The following is a 20,074-nucleotide window of genomic DNA, read 5'->3' as shown; positions in this document are numbered from 1 at the left end:
ATCTAGATACCTACTGGTGAAATTTCTGTCCTACAAGGATAAAAAGAATATCCTTCAAGTTCTCAGAGCAAACACAAGCTTGCCTATGAAGGGACTCAAGTCGAACTGGATCAAATTCCCATTAGCAACACTGGATTTTGAAAGACCATGCAGTGGGGAGTTCCACATTCTGGGGGAAATATTTGAACATTCAAATATATTTGAAAATACATCCCAGCTAGATTAAGCATACGTATTTTCAGATGCAGGCAGGGACTCAGAAAGATTGTCTTCGAAATACTTTTTCTAGAAGAGTTACTCACAACTGTACTAGAGCCAAACAGAAACAGAACCCAAGAAAGAGGAAAAGATAGGATCCAAGAGACCAATCTAGAAGGACAATGATGAGAGAAATCCTAGGACGATGATAGTTGTTTCACACGCCTAGACGGTGGGGAGTCCAAATCAGAAGGGGAAGTCAGAGGCTCCATGGAAACAGTCTTCAGGAAGAAAGGGTAACGCTGCACAGATCTTGTGATTAGGATCTAGAAGTGTCACTATAGCCAGCTATTAATAACATGGTGGTGAAGTCTCTTTTTTCCAACAAGAGAAAGAATGGCCACTGAATAATTTGGGAAATAGAATAAAACACTCTACAAGAAAGTCCTGGTCTAAATATGAGTCAAATTAGATTTTGAGCAGTTGGTGTAAAAGAAATAGTGATGGGCTCTGAATTAAATATGTTTGAATTTGTAATGAGTACTGGGCACAAACATTTCTCTGTGTTGAATGTGTTGTTTTTTATTCTTGAAAGTGGTTTGCCATTTTTATAGCGTATTATTCTTTACGGATCAGATTTTCCCTAATAGTTCTTTTGAAGAATCACCCAGAGGGCAAACTTAGATATAAAATTTTGTTCTCATTGTCTCTTTTGGTTTCTCCCTCAAAAAATAAAGGAATACGATTTTGTTGTTTTTAACATAGCAAAGGTGACTTTGGATTTTGACTGGACAGTCCTCTAAACCTCGAAATTGGGGAGCAAACTGGGGCGTCTGTGTGGCTCAGTTGGTTGAGCATCTGACTTTGGCTCAGGTCATGATCTCATGGTTCATGGGTTTAAGCACCACATCGGGCTCTGTGCTGACAGCTCAGAGCCTGGAGCCTGCTTCAGGTTCTGTGTCTCCCTCTCTCTCTCTGCCCCTCCCCTGCTTGTGCTCTGTCTTTCTCTGTCTCTCAAAAATAAATACACTTAAAAAAAATAATAAATAAATTTGGGAACAAACTTATGGTCATTAAGAAGCATAAACTTTAAATAATATTCACTGATGGCTGCCTGCGTGGCTCAGTCAGTTAAGTGTCCAACTCTTGGTTTCAGCTCAGGTCATGATCTCTCACGGTTTTGTGAGTTCAAGACTTGCATTGGGCTCTGTGCTGACAGTGTGGAGCCTGCTTGGGATTTTCTCTCTCTCCCCCTCTGTCTGCCACTCCCCCGCTTTCACTGTCTCTGTCTCTCTCAAAATAAATAAATAAGCTTAAAAAATTTTAAATAATATCCACTGACCCTAATATCTAAGCCTCGTAATTTTGTAACTTACTTGAAGAGTTCCTTAGTAACTAACAGGTCTTGTTTGAAGAACTATATACATAAAATTCAGCTCCTTTAGTTTCACTTCACCTTTTTTCCCTGCTAAAGTAAGTAAAATTAAATGGAATAAGTTTTTTTAAATTTTTAAATTTTATTTATTTATTTTTTAAATATATGAAATTTATTGTCAAATTGGTTTCCATACAACACCCAGTGCTCATCCCAACAGGTGCCCTCCTCAATGCCCATCACCCAACCTCCCCTCCCTCCCACCCCCCATCAGCCCTCAGTTTGTTCTCAGTTTTTAAGAGTCTCTTATGCTTTGGCTCTCTCTCCCACTCTAACCTCTTTTTTTTTTCCTTCCCCTCCCCCATGGGTTCCTGTTAAGTTTCTCAGGATCCACATAAGAGTGAACACATATGGTATCTGTCTTTCTCTGTATGGCTTATTTCACTTAGCATCACACTCTCCAGTTCCATCCACGTTGCTACAAAGGGCCATATTTCATTCTTTCTCATTGCCACGTAGTACTCCATTGTGTATATAAACCACAATTTCTTTACCTAAATGGAATAAGTTTTAAAGAAATATATACAACAGTTATCTCTGTATTGTGGGATTGGAAGGATTCGAATATATGTATGATTTTCCTACCAAGAATATGTTTTACTGTTACAATAACAACACCCCAACAAGAAAAATGATTTATACTGAAACTGCCTTAGCAGGAAGTCCTTCTTCATGCCCCACATGAGCCTAATCATTACTGTCACTCTTGCAAACGCATTTTTTAAAGGAGCTCACCTTTTTACCGATGGCAGGTATAACTTTGCACATTGATTGCCCCTGCCTATGAGGTTTTCCGTTTCTCAAGGACCAGGCCTGGATACCTACACCATTTCCATTCTCCTGATGGGCTCAGCCCAGCCTCAGGCTGCCCCCACCGGGTCCGAGAGAGATGCTTGGCTTGCACCCTAGGCTGTCTCCCATTGACCCTGTGAGGGTGAGAGAGAAGGGCAGGCAGCAGATTCAGGCTCACGCAAGCATGGTAATGGAAGTCACACTGCAACAGCTTCAAGCTCTTTGCACCCATCGTTAGACTTTCAAAATCACATAGAGTATAAATTAGAAGCCCGAATGCTTATTTATGTATCGAATCAGCACAATAAGCAAATAATCAAATGGCAGGAGCAGGCCAAACTCAGAGCCTCTTCCCACAAGTAGCATTTGTGGGGACAAAGCATGTTTTGGAGAAGCAGAGCAGCTCTGGTGTTTGTAGGGATTTGGGGAAGGGTCACCACCGAGTTGAGAGGGCAGTGAACACAGGAAACTCTCAAATGCTGGTGTTCTCATGGAAAAGCCTTTCATGGAAAACAGAAATTCACACTGAATTGATCTCCTCCCCTTAAAGCACCGACACTTCTCCCTGCCAGGCTTTCTTGCAGGTGGTGAACACCTCCAGAGGAGAGAGAGTAGGAGGAAGGAAAGGAGAAAATGGAGGTAAGGCCTGGGAGCTTGAGATGAGGAGGACGAAGTTCCGAGACACAGGCAGTACTTGGCACTGGACAGTGAGTCATGCAGGGCAGAGCAGATCAGAATTGCTAACTTGCTGTTTGAAGGGCTAAGAAACTTCACAGTGATTCCATTTTAAATTAGGCTGTTTGTGAGTCTCCTGTTTCCTTGCTCAATCCCCTTCCTCCCTGGGGATTGGTTGGGGCAGAGGATAAAGATAGGATCCAAGCCAGGCCCTTTTATGTTTATTTCTCCTTCCTCTTTCTCATGACTTTGAACAGGCACATCTATTGCTAGGATGCTCCAGTTCATTACTAAGCAGCAAACAACAGGTCACAGAAGGAAGGAAAGAAAGAAAACGGGGAGAGAGGCCAAGAATGAGAAAACCAGTGACTTAAACACTTGGCCCCCTGTGCTCGCTTGGCCAGCACATGGACTAAAATTGGAACAATGCAGAGAAGATTAGCATGTCCCCTGGTGCAAGGATGACACACAAACTCATGGAGATTCTCATATTTTTTCAGAGATGATGAACAAGTTCTGGAGGTAGATAGTGGTGGATGGTTCTACAGCAACCTGAATGCGCTTAATGTAACTAAACTGGACACTTAAAAATAGCTAAATGGTAAATCTTATGTTATATATGACCACAATTTATAAAAAGCAAATGCCCTAGCAGTTGAGTAAAGAGATGGCATACGGACAAGTCAAGTAAAAGTCATGCAATTATGTTAGTAAGTTATAGCAAAAAAAAAAAAAAAGTAATCTAAGAACACAAATGCAAGCCGTCAGTCATTGTGCATGCCACAGTATCAGCATGGAGTAGTGGCTCTATAGAGTTGGCTCTCACCTGGTTCAAAGTCTAACGCTGCCACTTAATAGTTGTATGACCTTGGACCAGACATCTAACATCCTTGAGTCTGTTTCTTATTTGGAAAATTGAAATGACATTGGATTCACAGACATATTGAGAGAGTTAAGATATTATAGGCAAGGCATTTCTTATTTGGAAAATTGAAATGACATTGGATTCACAGACATATTGAGAGAGTTAAGATATTATAGACAAGGCATTTAGCATAGTAAGTGGCTCCTACTCAGCATTCACTAAATGTGTTTCCTTTCCCTTTCTGCACGTGGAAGGTTGCAAAGGCAATGTGTTGTGCGACACAGAAACTAACTTGAAAGATGGTAAGGATAAAATTTAAAAATGAAAAAATATGGAAATAGTATTTAGGCAGTGGTTCCTGAGAGAGGCAGGCCAGGTGTAGCAAGGATCCTCTAAATTGCTGAAAAAAGACCTAAGACTTGTTATTAGAGTTATTAGCTGTTGTAACCAAGCAGCCCCCACCCCCTCCCCCCCGCCCTCCAATACAGCAGCTTAAACAAGATGGAAGCTTATTTGTGTCTATTTCATAATCCAGAGGTAAACTGTCTAAGGCTGGCAGAGCAGCTATGTCATTCTCGATGCACAGGATTTCCATTGTTGGATCCAAAGTGGTTGCTTTAGATCCTGACATCTTCCAGGTAATGGGAAGTGGAGAAAGGGCCAGTGGCCACATCTACCTTTGTTTTAAGGGCATGACATAGAAATGGCACACTTCATTTTTCCACCCAGACCCCAATGACCAAATCCTTTCTATGAAGAATGCTGGGGTCAGTAAACTCCAGTGGGAGTCCTGTTAAAGAAGAGGAGTTTGGATGTTGCTCTACACTTAGCCACCTCAACCACACAGCTCATTATATTTTCTCTAGTTTGCAACCACAGGACAGGCTTTCAAAACGACAAAGCTAACACATTCCCCAAAATGGAAGCATAATTTCTTGGTTATTAATTTATTCAGTAAATATTTATAGACTACTTGCTATATGCTTGGTACTATTCAAAACATCATAAATACAGCAGACTGCAAAAACAGATGAAGTTCCTGATTTCATTAAGCTAAATTCAGGGGCACTGGCTGGCTCTGTCGGTAGAGCATGTGACTCTTAATCTCAGGGTCATGCATTCAAGCCTCATGTTAGACATGGAGCCTACTTAAAAAGCAAAGCAAAACCAAAAAAAGTCATTAAATTCAACAGGGGGAGAAGGTAAACAAATACTGGAAAAAAACATTAGATACCAGTAAGTGCAAAGATGAAAATTAATATAACAAGCAACTAGATGGGGTGGTTAGGGATGCTCTTGCTGGGGAAATGATGTATAAGCTGAGCCACTTGAAGAACAGGAAACAGAATATGCCAGGAATGGGGAACTGCAGGTGCAAAGGTCCTGATGGCGGAAAGAATCTGGGAGGGTTTGTGGTACAGAAGGACCCTTGTGGCTGGATTTAGCAGGAGTGGGAGAGAGGAGGACATAAGATTAGAAAGGAAGGCAGGAGCAGTTTGTTCTCTGGCATTTCCCAGCACTGAGGACAGTTGTGCACAGGCTAGGTACCCAACGAGTGTTTGATAAATGAATAAGCTAACAGAGAAAGAGCTGTTGACAGCTACCCTCTAATTCATAGCTTGCCTCTGCTTTACTTCAGCAAAGAGTAGGATTGGCCTTTGTACATCCTACACACATCTCTTAGCTCCTATCTCTCAGAATCTTCTTATCTTTGTAGTTGATCCCAGAGTCTTTGGTAGCCTAATGTCCTCTCATAAAAAATGGAGTTAGGGAAGGAATCTGGGAAGGGGACCGGTATCTGAATAAAACATGGTATCTCCTCCTTGGTTTTCTCTGCTCTTTGCTAAATAGCTCAAGTTCTCTTTTAATTGTTCTCCATGTGGTTTTCCAGATCTGGAACCAGCCTGATAACCTGATGCTCAGAAGTGTCAAGTTTGGAGAGGCAGTATAATTAGTGGAGTGCTATTAAGGCTTTTACCTTTGCGCCAGACTTCCTGGATTTGCATCCCAATTTGGCCTGTTTATGTCTGGGGTACCCTGAGTAAAGTACTAAATCTCTCTGGCCATCAGTTTACTTATCTATTAAATGGGAGTTAATAGTGATTTCTGACCACAATACCAAGAGCTCTGAAATTTTTGAAAATATGAAGTATAGTTAACAATATTATATTAGTTTCAGGTGTACAACATAGTGACTCAACGTTATGAAATGCTCACCACATGTAGTTACCATCAGTCACCATACAAAGTTATTACAGTGTTATTGGCTGTCTGTATTTCTTATGCTGTAATTTTCATCCCCATGACTTATTTTATAACTGGAAATTTGTACCTCTTAATTCCTTTCACCTATTTTGCCCATTAATCCACTCTGCTCCCCACTGGCAAGCACCAGTTTGTTCTGTTTTTTTTTTTTTTTTTCTTTTTTTTTTTTTTATGAGTCTATGTCTAGCTTGTTAGTTCATTTGTTTTGTTTCTTAGATCCCACAAATTAGTAAAATCATATGGTATTTGTCTTTTCCTGTCTGACTTATTTCACTTAGTATTATACTCTCTATGTCCATACATGTTGTTGCAAATGGCCAGATTTCATTCTTTTAAATGCTGAGTAATATTCCATTGTGTATATGTACCACATCTTTTTTATCCATTCATCTATCAGTGGACACTTGGGTTACCTCCATATCTTGGCTCTTGTAAATAATGCTGCAATAAAAATAGGAAACATACACCTGTTTGAATTAGTGTTTTCATTTTCTTTGGGTAGCTCACTGTGGGTAGCATGGAAATTTTCACAATATTTATTCTTTCAATCCATGAGCATGGTGTATCTTTCTATTTGTTTTTGTCATCCTCAGTCTCTTTAATCAGTGTCTTACAATTTTCGTAGTACTGGTGTGTTACCTCCTTGGTTAAATTTATTCTGAGGTATATTATTTTTGATGCAGTATAAATGGGATTGTTTTCTAAATATCTCTTTCTGCTACTTTGCTGTAAGTGTATAAAAACATAGTAGATTTCTGTACATTAATTTCATTTCTTTCAACTTTATGAAATTCATTTATTCTAATAGATTTTTTTTGGTGGGGTCTTTAGGGTTTTCTATGTAAAATATTATGTCATTTGCAAATAGTGATGGTTTCCTTCTTCCTTATCAATTTGGATGCCTTTTGTTTCTTTTTCTTATCTGATTGATATGGCCAGGACTTCCAGTACTATGTTAAATAAAGGTGGCAAGAGTGGACGTTCTTGTTTTGTTCCTGATCTTAAAGAAAAAGCTTTCAGCCTCTCACCATTCAATATAATATTAGTTGTGGACTTGTCATAGATAACTTTTATTATGTTAAGATATATTTTTTCAACTCTGTTGAGTTTTTACATGGATATTGAATTTTGTCAAATGCCTTTTCTGCATCTATTGAGATGATCATGATTTTTATCCTTCATTTCGTTAATGTAGTGTATCATGTTGATTGATTTGTGGATGATTCAGGTTGAACCATTCTTGCATCCTTGGGATAAATCCCACTTGATGGTGGTGAATGATCGTTTTCTCTTTTTTTTAAGTTTATTTTTTGAGAAAGAGAGTGGGGGAGGGGCAGAGAGGGAGGGAGAGAGAGAGAATCCAAAGCAGGCTCCACGCTGACAGCTTGGAGGCCGATGTGGGGTTCCATCCCACGAACCGTGAGATCATGACCTGAGCCAAAATCAAGAGCCAGACTCTCAACTGACTGAGCCACCCAGGTGTTCTAAATGATTCTTTTAATGTATTGTTGAATTTGGTTTTCTAATATTTCATTGAAGATTTTTGTGTCTATGCTTATCAGGGATACTGGCCTCTAATTTTTAAAAATTTTTTTGTAGTGTCTTTGTCTGGTTTTGTTATCAGAATAGTGCTGGCCTTTGGAATATATTTAGAATCTTTCCTTTCTCTTCTATTTTTTGGAATAGTTTGAGAAGAATAGGTATTAACTCTTATTTAAATGTTTGGTTGATTTTACCTGTAAAGTTATCTGGTCCTGGACTTTGTGTATTGAGAATTTTTTGATTACTGATTCAACTTGTTACTAGTGATAGGTCTATTCAGATTTTCTATTTCTTCCTGATTCAGTCTTAGAAGATTGTATATTTCTAGGAATATCTACGTCTTCTAGGTTGTCTGATTTGTTGGCATATAATTTTTTCTAGCAATCTCTTCTAATCCTTTGTATTTTTGTGGTGTAGGTTGTAACTTCTCTTTCATTCCAATTTTGAGTTTTCTATTTTTTTTCTTTATGCACATGGCTAAAGGTTTATCATTGTTGTTTATTATTTCAAAGAACCAGCTCTTGGTTTCGTTGGTCTTTTCTACTTTTCATTGGTCTCTTTATTAGTCTCTTATTTAGACTTTATTTCATTTATTTATTTTCTGATCTTTGTTATTTCCTTTGTTCTAACTTTGGCCTTTATTCTTCTTTTTCTAGTTTTTTAGGTGTAAGTAATGTAGTTTATTCTGTATTTTTTTGTTAGCCTGTATTGCTATTAACTTTCTTCTGAGAACTGTTTTTGCTGCCTCCCAAATATTTTGAACTGTTGTGTTTCCATTTTCATTTGTTTCCAGTTATTTTTTTAAAATTTCCTCTTTGATGTCTTCATTGACCCATTGGTTGTTTAGTATCATGTTTAGCCTCCATGTGTTTTTATATTTTTTCCATTTTTTTTTCTTGTAGTTGATGTCTAGTTTCATACTGATGCAGTCAGAAAGGTGCTTGATATGGTTTTAGTCCTCTTAAAGTTTTTGAGAGTTATTTTGTGGCCTAACATATGATCTATCTTGGAGAATGTTCCATTTGCACTTGAAAAGAATGTGTATTCTGTTTTTGGATGGAGTGTTGTGTGTGTTTGTGTGTGTGTGTGTGTATACACACACACACATATATATACATACACATACATACACATATATATATGTTAAAATATACATGTGTATATATATGTTAAAAACATATATATATATATACACACACACACACACACACGCATATATATGTTAAAACTATCTCGTCTATTGTGCTGTCAGAGCCACTGCTTCCTTGTTGATTTTCTTTCTGGATGATCTATCTGTTGATATAGGTGGAGTGTTAAAGTACCCTACTATTATTGTATTAGTATCAAATTTTCCCTTTGTGTCTGTTAATATTTGCTTTATGTAATTAGATGCTCCAACATTGGGTGCATAGATATTTACAATTGCCATATCCTTTATTAGATTGATCCCTTGATCATTATGTAGTGCCCCTCTTTGTCTCTTGCTGCAGTCTTTAAAGTCTGTTTTGTCTGATATAAGTATTACTATCCTGGCGTGTGTGTGTGTGTGTGTTTATGTGTGTGTGTGTGTGCGTGTGTGCACTTCCATTTGTATGGTATATGTTTTTTGTCCCTTCACTTCCAATCTACATATATCTTTAGGTCTGAAGTAAGTCTCTTGTAGGCAGTGTACAGATGGGTCTTGTTTTTGGTTGTTGTTGTTTTAATCTACTCAGTTGCCTACATCTTTTGGAGCATTTAGGCTATTTACATTTAAAGTAATTATTCATAGGTATTATTGTCATTTTGTTAATGGTTTTCTAGTTGTTTTTTGTAGTTCTTTTCTGTTTATTTCTTCTTATCTTGCTTCCTTATGGTTTTATAGCTTTCTTTAGTGTTATGCTTGGAGTCCTTTCTCTTTATATTTTGTGTATTTGTTACAGGTTTCTGGTTTGTGGTTACCATGAGGTTCATAGTTAACATCCTAAATATATAGCAGTTTAAACTTAATGGTTAGTTAAATTCAAACAAATTCTAGAATCACTACATTTTTACTCCTCTCCCTACATGTTTTATGTATATGATGTCATATTTTACATCTGTTTCTTTTATGAATCCCTTAACTCATTTTCTTTTCCTATGTGGAAAGTTTCACAGTATGGTACTATAGACATTTTCTCTTCCTTATGGTCTTAATAACATTTTCTTTTCTATAGCTTTCCTTATTGTAAGAATACAGTACATATATGTACGACATACAAAATGTGTGTTATTTGATTGTTTATGTTATTGGTAAGGTTTCTGATTCATAGTAGGCTATTAGTAGTTAAATTTTGGGGAGTAAAAAGTTATATGTATAGGATGTCAGTGCCCCTAATCTCTTCATTAAGAGTCAACTGTAGGGGCGCCTGGGTGGCGCAGTCGGTTAAGCGTCCGACTTCAGCCAGGTCACGATCTCGCGGTCCGTGAGTTCGAGCCCCGCGTCAGGCTCTGGGCTGATGGCTCGGAGCCTGGAGCCTGTTTCCGATTCTGTGTCTCCCTCTCTCTCTGCCCCTCCCCCGTTCATGCTCTGTCTCTCTCTGTCCCAAAAATTAAAAAAAAAAAAAAAAAGTTGAAAAAAAGAGTCAACTGTAATCGATTTTACTATTTTGGTCTTTTAACCTTCATACTAGTTTTATAAATGATTGATCTACTACTTTTACTCTATGTTTGCCTTTGCCAATGCAGTTTTATTTCATTTCATAATTTTCTTCTAGTTATGGCCTTTTCTTTTCCACTTAAAGAAGTCCCTTTGATATTTGTTGTAAGGCTGTGTAGTGGTGAATAATTCCTTTAACTTTTGTTTGGGAAACTATCTCTCCTTCGGTTCTGAATGATAACCTTGCCAGGTGGAGAGAGTATTCTTGGCTTTGAGATTTTTCCTTTTAGCACTTTGAATATGTCATGCCACTCTCTCTGTTTTATAAAGTTTCTGCTGAAAAATCAGCCGATAGTCTTATGGAGTTTTCCTTGTATATAACTAGTTGCTTTTGATGCTTTTTAAGATTCTCTCTTTATCTTTAATTTTTGCCATTTTAATCATTTTGTGTCTTATTGTAGACCTCTTTGAGTTCATCATGTTTGGGGTTCTCTATACTTCTTGGACCTGAATGTCTATTTCCTTCCCCAGGTTAGGGAAGTTTTCAGCTATTATTTCTTCAAATACATTTTTTACCCTTTTCTCTTCTCCTTCAAGACCCTATGATGTAAATGTTAGACTCTTGATGTCCCAGAGTTCCCCTTCATATATCTCTTTTTTTTTTTTACTGCTGTTCAGCTTGAGTGCTTTCTATTACCCTATCTTCCAGATTACTGATCTGTTCTTCTAGATCCTCTAATCTGCTGTTGATTATCTATAGCATATTTTTAATTTCAGTTGTTTTTCAGCTCTGATTAGTTTTTTTCATATATTCTATCTCTTTATTGAAGTTCTCACTGAGTTCCTCCACTCTTCTCTCAAGTCTGGTGAGTATCTTTAAGACTTTGAACTCTTTCTCAGGTTGATTGTTTATTCTGTTCTTTTTCTGAAGTTTTGTCTTGTTCTTTCATTTGGAGCATAATCCTCTGTCTCCTCATTTTGTTTGACTTTCTCTGTTTTACTGAATTAATAAGCAAAACATCCACCTTTCCCAGTCTTGAAGGAGTGGACTTGTGTAGGAACATCCCTTGTACAGACTGCATGCGCCTGTTAGCTTCAGCTGGCTGGCTGGCGCTGGAGCAGGTGCAGGCCAGGAGTCCCAGGACACTCTGCGCTAGGGCCAGCCTGTTGGGATGGCTCGAGCTGAAATGCGCACAGGCCAGGTGTTCCCAGGGTGCTGTGCACTGGGGCTGCCCTGGTGGGTTATCTGGAGTGGGAATAGGCCAGGGCTTTTCATACAGGGGGCACCATGGTAGGATGGCTGAGGCTAGAGTGAGTGTGTGTGGGGGGGTCACGGTGGGGGATTGCTGGAGCTGGTGTGGGCTAGCGGCTGGCCTCACTGAAATGGTAGACCAGCTAGAGCACCCAGACCCTGCTCCTGTCTGTGCTATCAAAGTGGAGGGGAAATGTAAACAGTGGTGATTGCTGGTACCTCCGACCCCAGAGAGACTTCCAGCAGTTACCTCACCATTTAGCCCATGCTCTAGGATTAGTAAATGGGTTTCCTTCACATGTATGCCAGTTGCCCTTTAAACAGCTGGGTTTTGTTGTTGTTTTGTTTTATTTTTGTTTTTGTTTTGCCGTACCCCAGGGCAGTCAAATCTGCCCGTGGGCCCCTCAGTGCTATCCACCCCCTGCAGTTTGTAGCTTCAAGAGTAGGGTCCCGGCTCTGTCTCTGCTGTTCCCTATGTGATCCCTCTGTTCTTTGGTGTGCAGAAGCTGTTCAGTCAACCCTCAGTTTCTTTAGGAGGTACTTCTCTATATACAGGTGACTTTGAATAGATTCTATATGTAGGAGGTGACTTTGGGTTTTTTCTACTCTACCATCTTGGACCCTTCTCCCTGAAACTAAAGTTCTTACTAAATCACTTGAGGACAGAATCTTGCTTGAAGTTGATGTGAACCTATTTAGTAGGAAAACTTGATATTAAACGATTTGTTTAACTCAGTTAAAAAAATATTTGTGCATTTTTCTACAGAAATATTAACATGTTTGGTTAGGGAACAGCCCTAGACCCTGTTGGGGGCAATGTGTAATTTATGATGTATGGGTCATACTTTTTAAAATTTTTAAATTTCTGAGTTCCAAAACCATTGGTCCTCAGAAATTTCAGATAAGGGATTGTGACCTATTACCCTTCTGAACACATGGCACCTAGTGGTGCCTGGGTGGCTCAGTGGGTTAAGCATCCAACCTCAGGTCATGATCTCATGGTTCGTGGGTTTGAGCCCCATGTCAGGCTCTGTGCTCAGAGCCTGGAGCCTGCTTCAGATTCGGTGCCTTCCTCTCTCTGTGCTCCTCCCCCACTCATGCTCTGTCTCTCTCAAAATTGAATAAATGTTAAAAAAAAACAAGAACAACATGGCAGCTAGAATGAATGCAGGACTTTGGTTGGGGTCAGTGTACCAGTTCAAAGTAAAATAGTGGTGATCAGAGTGTCCGGATGTCATCAAGTCATCCTAGAAACTCAAATTTTAGCCTCGTGAGCAAGGTGATAAAATGTGGCTTGAAAGACACAGGTAAATTTGCACAGCTTCCTGGGAGGTGCTTTTGGGGGAGTCCCATGGTGTTCTGCTCTTGGCCATTGCCCAACCAGTGGTTTCATAGATGATTTCTGGTAAATGAGGACTTTTGGTAGTAAGGAACAGAAGTCTACATGAGCTAGCCCAAGCCAGAGCATTCTCAAGAAACCCAAGGTAAAGGGGCAGCTGGCTCTTAGGGATGTTATGGAACCAGGAGTTAAAGCCCTGTGGAGATTTAAGGATTCTCTCACTCTCTTTTTTTCCCTGCTTCTCTGTAAGTCTAGTTTATCCATATATCTGGCTGAAGAGCAGTTTTCTCTACTTTCCAATCCACTTGGCAGAAAATGACCATTGCCAACAGGTCCTGTGTTGTATCTCCTCCATTTGCAAGCACAGCCTGATTGAGGCTTAATGTATCAGTTCGAATTCCAAATTCCTCAGGAGGGGACATCATCTGGTCCAATAGGCTAAGGAGGTGTTGTGATTTACAGGGACAGGGGTACTTTGTCTACACATGGCTCTTCCCTCAGTGACTTTGTAGATGAAGAGGGGAAGGACAACTCCTGGTAAAGTGTGTCAAGGTTGGAAAATGGAAGGGTTGGGCAGACCCCATCCCCTGCAAAAAAAATGGGTTTATATATGTATTGTCCTAGTAAACTTGGGCTACTATAATAAATACTATAGCCTGGGTGGCTTAAGCACCAAATATTTTTTTCTCACAGTTCTGGAAGCTGAAAGTGTAAGAGCAGGATGGCAGCATGGTTGGGTTCTGCTATAAGTCCATTTCCTGGTTTGTTAGCCTACTTCTCACTGTGTCTTCACAAGACAGATCTTTTTTACTCTTAAAAGTGTGTTAATCAGGGGTGCCTTGGTGGCTCAGTTTGTTGAGCGTCCGACTTTGGCTCAGGTCATGATCTCACAGTCTGTGAGTTCGAGCCCCGCATTGGGCTCTGTGCTGATGGCTCAGAGCCTGGAGCCTGCTTCAGATTCTGTGTCTCCCTCTCTCTCTGCCCCTTCCCTGCTCATGTTCTGTCTCTCTCTGTCTCAAAAATAAATGAAAACATTAAGAAAAAAATTTTTTAAAAAGTGTATTAATCTTAAAAAGGGTATTAATCTCATCATGAGAGCCCCGCTGTCATGACCTCATCTAACCCTAATGACCTCCCGAAAGCCCTTCTTCAAATACCATCATATCACACAGTGGATTGGACTTCAAAATAATGAATTTTGGGGTGTACAAACATTCAGTCTATAGCATGTGTATATATGTAATATTTAAGTATCTACTTAAAAGTCATGGCAAGGATAGTTATTTACTTTTGGATCCATATCCTCCTTGAAGCCTAGAAATGTACAAAGTGACTGGGCAGGTAGGTCAGGCTATAAGCAGAGAAAACTCTGATTCTATACTTTGAAAGAAAACAGGCCACACATTCACCTTCACTGCCATGTCTGTCTGCACCAAGCTGAAAATGGCCATTTAGAAAAAGGCAAGGTGAGAAGCTAATCATTTCAGCAAATTCTATCTGGTTATTGTTGGGGTAGGAGTAGTGTGCAAGTAGGCATAAGAAGGAAGATAGGCCAGCAGCCCCAAACCCTACCTAGTTTCCGTCCACAGTCCTGTGTCTGTCTGAGCATCTGAACCAAGGACTTCCGTGGTGCCCTTTTGTACAGGTGATCCAAGATCCTTCCTTGCCCATCAACTCCATGGAGCTCTAGGCCACTTTATTTTTTTCCAATATATGAAGTTTATTGTCAAATTGGTTTCCATACAACACCCAGTGCTCATCCCAAAAGGTGCCCTCCTCAATACCTATCACCCACCTTCCCCTCCCCTCCCTCCCACCCCCCATCAACCCTCGGTTTGTTCTCAGTTTTTAAGAGTCTCTTATGCTTTGGTTCTCTCCCACTCTAACCTTTTTTTTTCCTTCCCCTCCCCCATGGTCTTCTGTTAAGTTTCTCAGGATCCACATAAGAGTGAAAACATATGGTATCTGTCTTTCTCTTTATGGCTTATTTCACTTAGCATAATACTCTCCAGTTTCTAGGCCACTTTAAATGCAGCTCTGCCTCATTCCTCCTCCTGAGAGACCAAACCCAGAGAAACTGTCTCAGGAGACATTAAGAGAAAGAGTCCCTTTCCTTTGCTCCTTCAGTCTGAATTGGTAGACAAAGCCATGCCTTATTCACCAGAGTTTTACTTAATTGTTGTCCCTTTAAATGTGCCATTATCGGGCACTCAGCATGTTTACTGGGTGGGACAGAAATCAAGGGTCTGCTCGAGGCAGCCCCCTTTATGAAGTTATTTTCCTCTTGTGCTTTTTGAGGACTTTTGGAGAGGAAACCAACCCACATGCCTTCTGACTTGGGAGGACAAGCCACTTCAAAAGTCCAGGCCTCTGCTGTCCTTTGATCTGTAAGGCTGGGGATAAATTGCTCAGTGCTGTCTTTTCTTATAGATGTGGAGGAGGTGAAGAACATGCCTCCTTCCTTGAACATTTACCTGGGGATCAAAAAGTTTATTCTCAGCTGAATTCTGTGAGATCCTAGAAAATATATGTTGTAGTCACTGTCCCCCCGTCCCCCTCCCCACACCCCTGGGCATTTGAGCTAGTGTGAAATCCTTTCCTTTCCAGCCCTCTCAGTTCCCTGGTCTGACCATCTGGGCAGGGTTACAGAGGAAGGTGGGGAAGGACCAGCAGTGTAATATGTCTGTAGACAGCAGGTGCATCTAGTCCTCCTAGCAGTGGCCTTCCTGATGCAGCTCTTGGTCAGATTCCTTAGGGAATAAGATGACACCCCCACCCCTCCACCAACTGCCACGCTACTGAGATAATGAACGCAGCCTCTGGTATCACACTTAAGATGAGCATACTCAGCATACGGTTATTCGAGAGCCATGTTTGCAGTTTGGGAACAATCAAGTCTTGGTGGGAAGAGCTGTGGCCTGGAACTTAGGATGCCTGGGTTAGGACGCCTAGTTATGGTTTTGGTTTTGCCACTGTGAGGACTTGGGCAACCTGCTCACTTTTCCTGACTTCTGATGTTCTTGTCTGTAAAATGAGAGTTGTACTCAATGACCTCTGTGACTATTTCCTGCTCTGATTTGACTTTGAGCTTCATAATTGTAGAGCACTTCAGAACTTTACTTAGAAAGTGTGTGTCTGGAAAAGGTGAAACTCAGAATAGCCAGTTGTATTGTCAATTTTCTAGGGCTACTTTAACAAAATACCACCCACCGGCTCTGGCTTAAACAGAAATTTGCGGTCTTAGAGTTCTAGAGGCTAGAAGTCCAAGATCAAGCTGAGTGCAGGTTTGGTTCCTCCTGGAAATAGGCCAGCTTTGAAGGAAAATCTGTTCCCTGACTCTCTCCTAGCTTCTGGTGGTTGACCAGCAATCTTTGGGGTTTCTTGGCTTGTAGATGTATCACCCCGATCTCTGCCTTCATCACTACATAGCATTTTCCCTCTGTGCCTGTTTGTCTCTGTGTCTAAATTACCCTTTTTAATAAAGACACAGTCTGTTTGGATTAGGACCAACCCTAATGATCTCACTTTAACTTGGTTACCTCTGTAAAGACCTTATTTCCAAAGAAGGTCACATTTTGAGGTAATGGGAGTTAGGGTTTCAACATACCTTTTTTGGAGGACACAATTCAACCAGCACATAACACCAGTTGTAATGCTTGGTTAAATATATCTGCTTGGAAGAGGTAAAGAAATGGACTAAAAACAGGTTTTTGAATTTTTTTCAATTAGGTGATCCCTTTCTCTTATTTTTGCCAGATACTTGGAGGTGAGTTTGTTAGGTGTTATCAGGTTTAAGATGTGGTGTCCCTTCAAAGAGTTTTCAGGAAAACTTCCTCTTTTCTTTTCTCTACCTACTTGTTCCCTGCGTTCTTTTGTGTCTTCAATTCCAGTTGTGTTAATCCTTACTCCATTCCCCTCCATTCTTCCTACCTACGTCTTAGAAAATAAAGAAAAATCTATTCTTTATTCTCTAGATCACTGTCCAGAGTGAAAAAGCAGCCATCATCGTCACTGAATCATTAGTTCTGCTTTTCACAGGCTCTTTCCTTCCTCCCCACTTTTCCAGGGACTCAGAAATTTTGGGATTAGAAAGGACCAGAGATGTTTTCTGAGTCCACACGTGGCTTGTGTCTCCTTGGATGGCCTGCATTTTTAGACCATCTCTAACATGATTATCTCTATATCTGAGGCATATGATTGATGACTGTAAGCATTAGATGTAACTTTGTTTTATCAAGTTAAAGTCCATTTCCCCATTCTATCACCAGTGAGCTCTCTAGTGCATGACAGAGCAAAGCCATTTCATCTTCCATGGGAAGCCCAAGGAAGCTACACAGCTTTGGACTCCTGTTAACACTTGAGAGGCTGATGTCTCTGGTTCCAGTAGTTATTGAATCTGTCAACTTCAGTGACTGCAACTAATTAGTTGAGATAACTTGGGCAGGTGATAGAACCTCTTTTAACATCAAAATCCACATCCTTGAACTGGGTTATAACAAGATTTGAACTTCAAGGGCTTGCTTTTTCCATTTGTAGCTTAGTTTTAATGAATCTCAGTCTGTAAGTCTATAGAAAGACCATAGTACTTGATTTCTGCCATAGGATTGCTTGGAAATCAAATATGATGATGTTTGTCAGACTGATTTGAGGCCTATTAATGCTGCTACCATTATTGAGAGCTTTATGGGAGGTCCTCTTTCTAGACTGGATGAAGATAGGAGGCAAGTAAAAAACTTGCTACAGGTCACCCTGGGCTTCTAGGAAGTGGTTGGGGACAGAATGTGTGGGAAAGCCAGGAGTGTTATTCAGAGTTATTTTCCAATTAGTGACCCAAGTTCTGATTTTTAGCTGGCTTCTGGAGCTGTCTGGGAAATGGCCAAGTTCATTTACAAGGTCAAATCAGGGAGAAGTACATTTATTGTTTTGGAAGAACTTAAGCAAAATACAGGAGGGATAGGCATCCTTTTTGATCCCCTCCCTCATCCAAATCAAGAACTAGCTTCTTTTGATTTTAGAGACTTAAAAAGCATGAAAAAGAATTATCTTGTAAAGGATCACAGGACAAGAAAATGATAGACATTTGTTTCTTCCTGGCCTTCCCTCTTTCTCATACATCTCTTCTGGCATTAACCAGGACAGAACTCTGTAGGGACAGGTTACGGCACAGTTATCAATGGAACTGGAATGGGTTCTTCCTCACAGATGTGGTCGAGAGGCTCCCACTGGACAGCACTCGTGGCCCCCGGGTCCTTTCCAGAGAACCACTGAGCATTCTGTTTCATCCTTGGCACCTGCAAGGTGAGTTGTAGCTGTTCTGGGCCTCTTGTTGCCTTGCTCTAGTATCTAAGAGAGCATTTAGTGGTCCTTTCAGCCCCTCTAAGGATGAGAGACAAGGGAGGTTGTTTTCAGGAGCCCGAGGGCTTCCATCTGCCATGCTTACACATGAGTGATTTTAATAACCAGAGAATCACATCAGGAGCAAATTGGAGTCAGTCTTAAATTATTTATCAGGGTCAGCTTTTTGTCTACTCTCTTATTCAAGATAAAGAGACTATTGCTCTGATAGTATTATTAAACAACTTAATGAATTTTCAATGTTCGTTCTGTGCCTTTCTGGTTTCCTAATCATTGTTAGTTTTTGTTTGGGATCTGACCTTGGTATAAAAGATCTATAAAATTTACCCAGATCCTTGTTACTGCTAAGTGTAATCAACTGAAAAATTGCTATGTTGCATTGGTGAAATCATCTGGTGGTGGTATGAGTGTATATTTAGCGATGACAGAAATAAAGACTTTGAAACTTTATCATTAAAAGAAACCTTTGTTGCTTAAAAAAAGCAAAATATAAAATACACATAATTTTTAAAAGGTTAAAGTGTCTGTATTAGAGCTTTTCTGTTTATCAGAGTTACCATTGTAGGTCCTTGGTGTGGTCTTTCAAAATCTGGTTTTTGTAAAAAGTCTACTGGTGGCTCTGATAGGCTCCATTCTACAAAATAGTCATTTATATTTTTAAATTTAAACCCTGCCAGCACAAGTGCATCAAAATGTGATATCAGTTGTTATCAGTAACTGAATTATTTTTAATTTTATTTATAAACATAAGCTGCAATTATTTAGTGCATACTTTAAAAAAGTTTACACTAATTTACAAAATCTGAGCTACGGTATTCTCCTGTTCACAAAGTAATTTTTCATACATCCTTTGTTAAGCTTTTTTTTCTTTCATTAGTCTTTAATCCTCTTATAGCTAAAAAGAAAAACAGACTCAGTAGGCAATAATTTGAGAAAAATCCTTTAAATGGCCATGCACACATATTTTCATGTATACATCTGTGTTAGTCTGGTTTTTCTGAGTCACCATATCAGAATCCACCTCAAATGAGCTCAAGCAGAAAAGTGAATTTATTGGAATAAAATTGTAAAGTGAATTTAACTGCAAAGTCCAGGGATATAGTTACCTCTACTTGATTCAGAAGTTTCATCCATCACTCCAGCTTTCTTCATAATCTGAGCCTCCTTTCCTCTCACTGTAAATACGCTTCCTCAGTGTGGCTAAGAGCAGTGGCCACCAGCCACCTGAGACTTACAAACCCATAGCTAAAGCACTCTAATAGAAAGACCTTTCTCTTAATATCTGCATACCAACTCCAGGAAAGACTCCATTCATTGTCTCCTGCTTGAGTCACATCTCACTGCTGTGATAGTGCCCAGGGATTGACAACATCACGTAGACCACGTGGGATGGGGAGGAACCTCTAGACAAAAGGCACAGTTGCTTATAGGACAGGATTGGCAAGCTTTTATGTAAAGGGCCAGGTGGTAACTGTATTAGGCTTTATGGGCTGCATACAATCTCTGTTATGTATTATTTTTCTTCTCCTACTAAGCTTTCTTAGTACCATGCTGAGGAAAAAGTACTGGAGTGAATAAAAATTGAGCAGAAAAGGACAAGGAAACAGAGAATGAAGAAAAATGGGCAAGGGTATATAGAAACATATTTTGGAAAGTATTAAGGCCGTATTGTCACAAAACGACAAAATAGAAGGGCCTCTAGAGATGTGAAGCTAGAAAAAGTATTATTGGCTATCCAT

The 20,074-nt window shown here is 39.8% G+C and overlaps 1 non-coding gene across 1 annotated transcript; it reads left to right on the top strand.

The window, feature by feature from the left end:
• The first annotated feature begins 3,488 nt into the window (after positions 1-3,488).
• Positions 3,489-3,597, top strand: LOC128775732 (U6 spliceosomal RNA). The gene has a single exon (XR_008420712.1). It is a non-coding gene; the product is annotated as a U6 spliceosomal RNA (small nuclear RNA).
• Positions 3,598-20,074: the final 16,477 nt, after the last annotated feature.

The sequence above is a fragment of the Panthera pardus genome, unplaced genomic scaffold (assembly GCF_024362965.1).
Source record: "Panthera pardus isolate Hobbes unplaced genomic scaffold, ASM2436296v1 HiC_scaffold_8, whole genome shotgun sequence".
NCBI lineage: Eukaryota > Metazoa > Chordata > Mammalia > Carnivora > Felidae > Panthera > Panthera pardus.
This window is presented reverse-complemented; position numbering and strand designations above follow the sequence as displayed.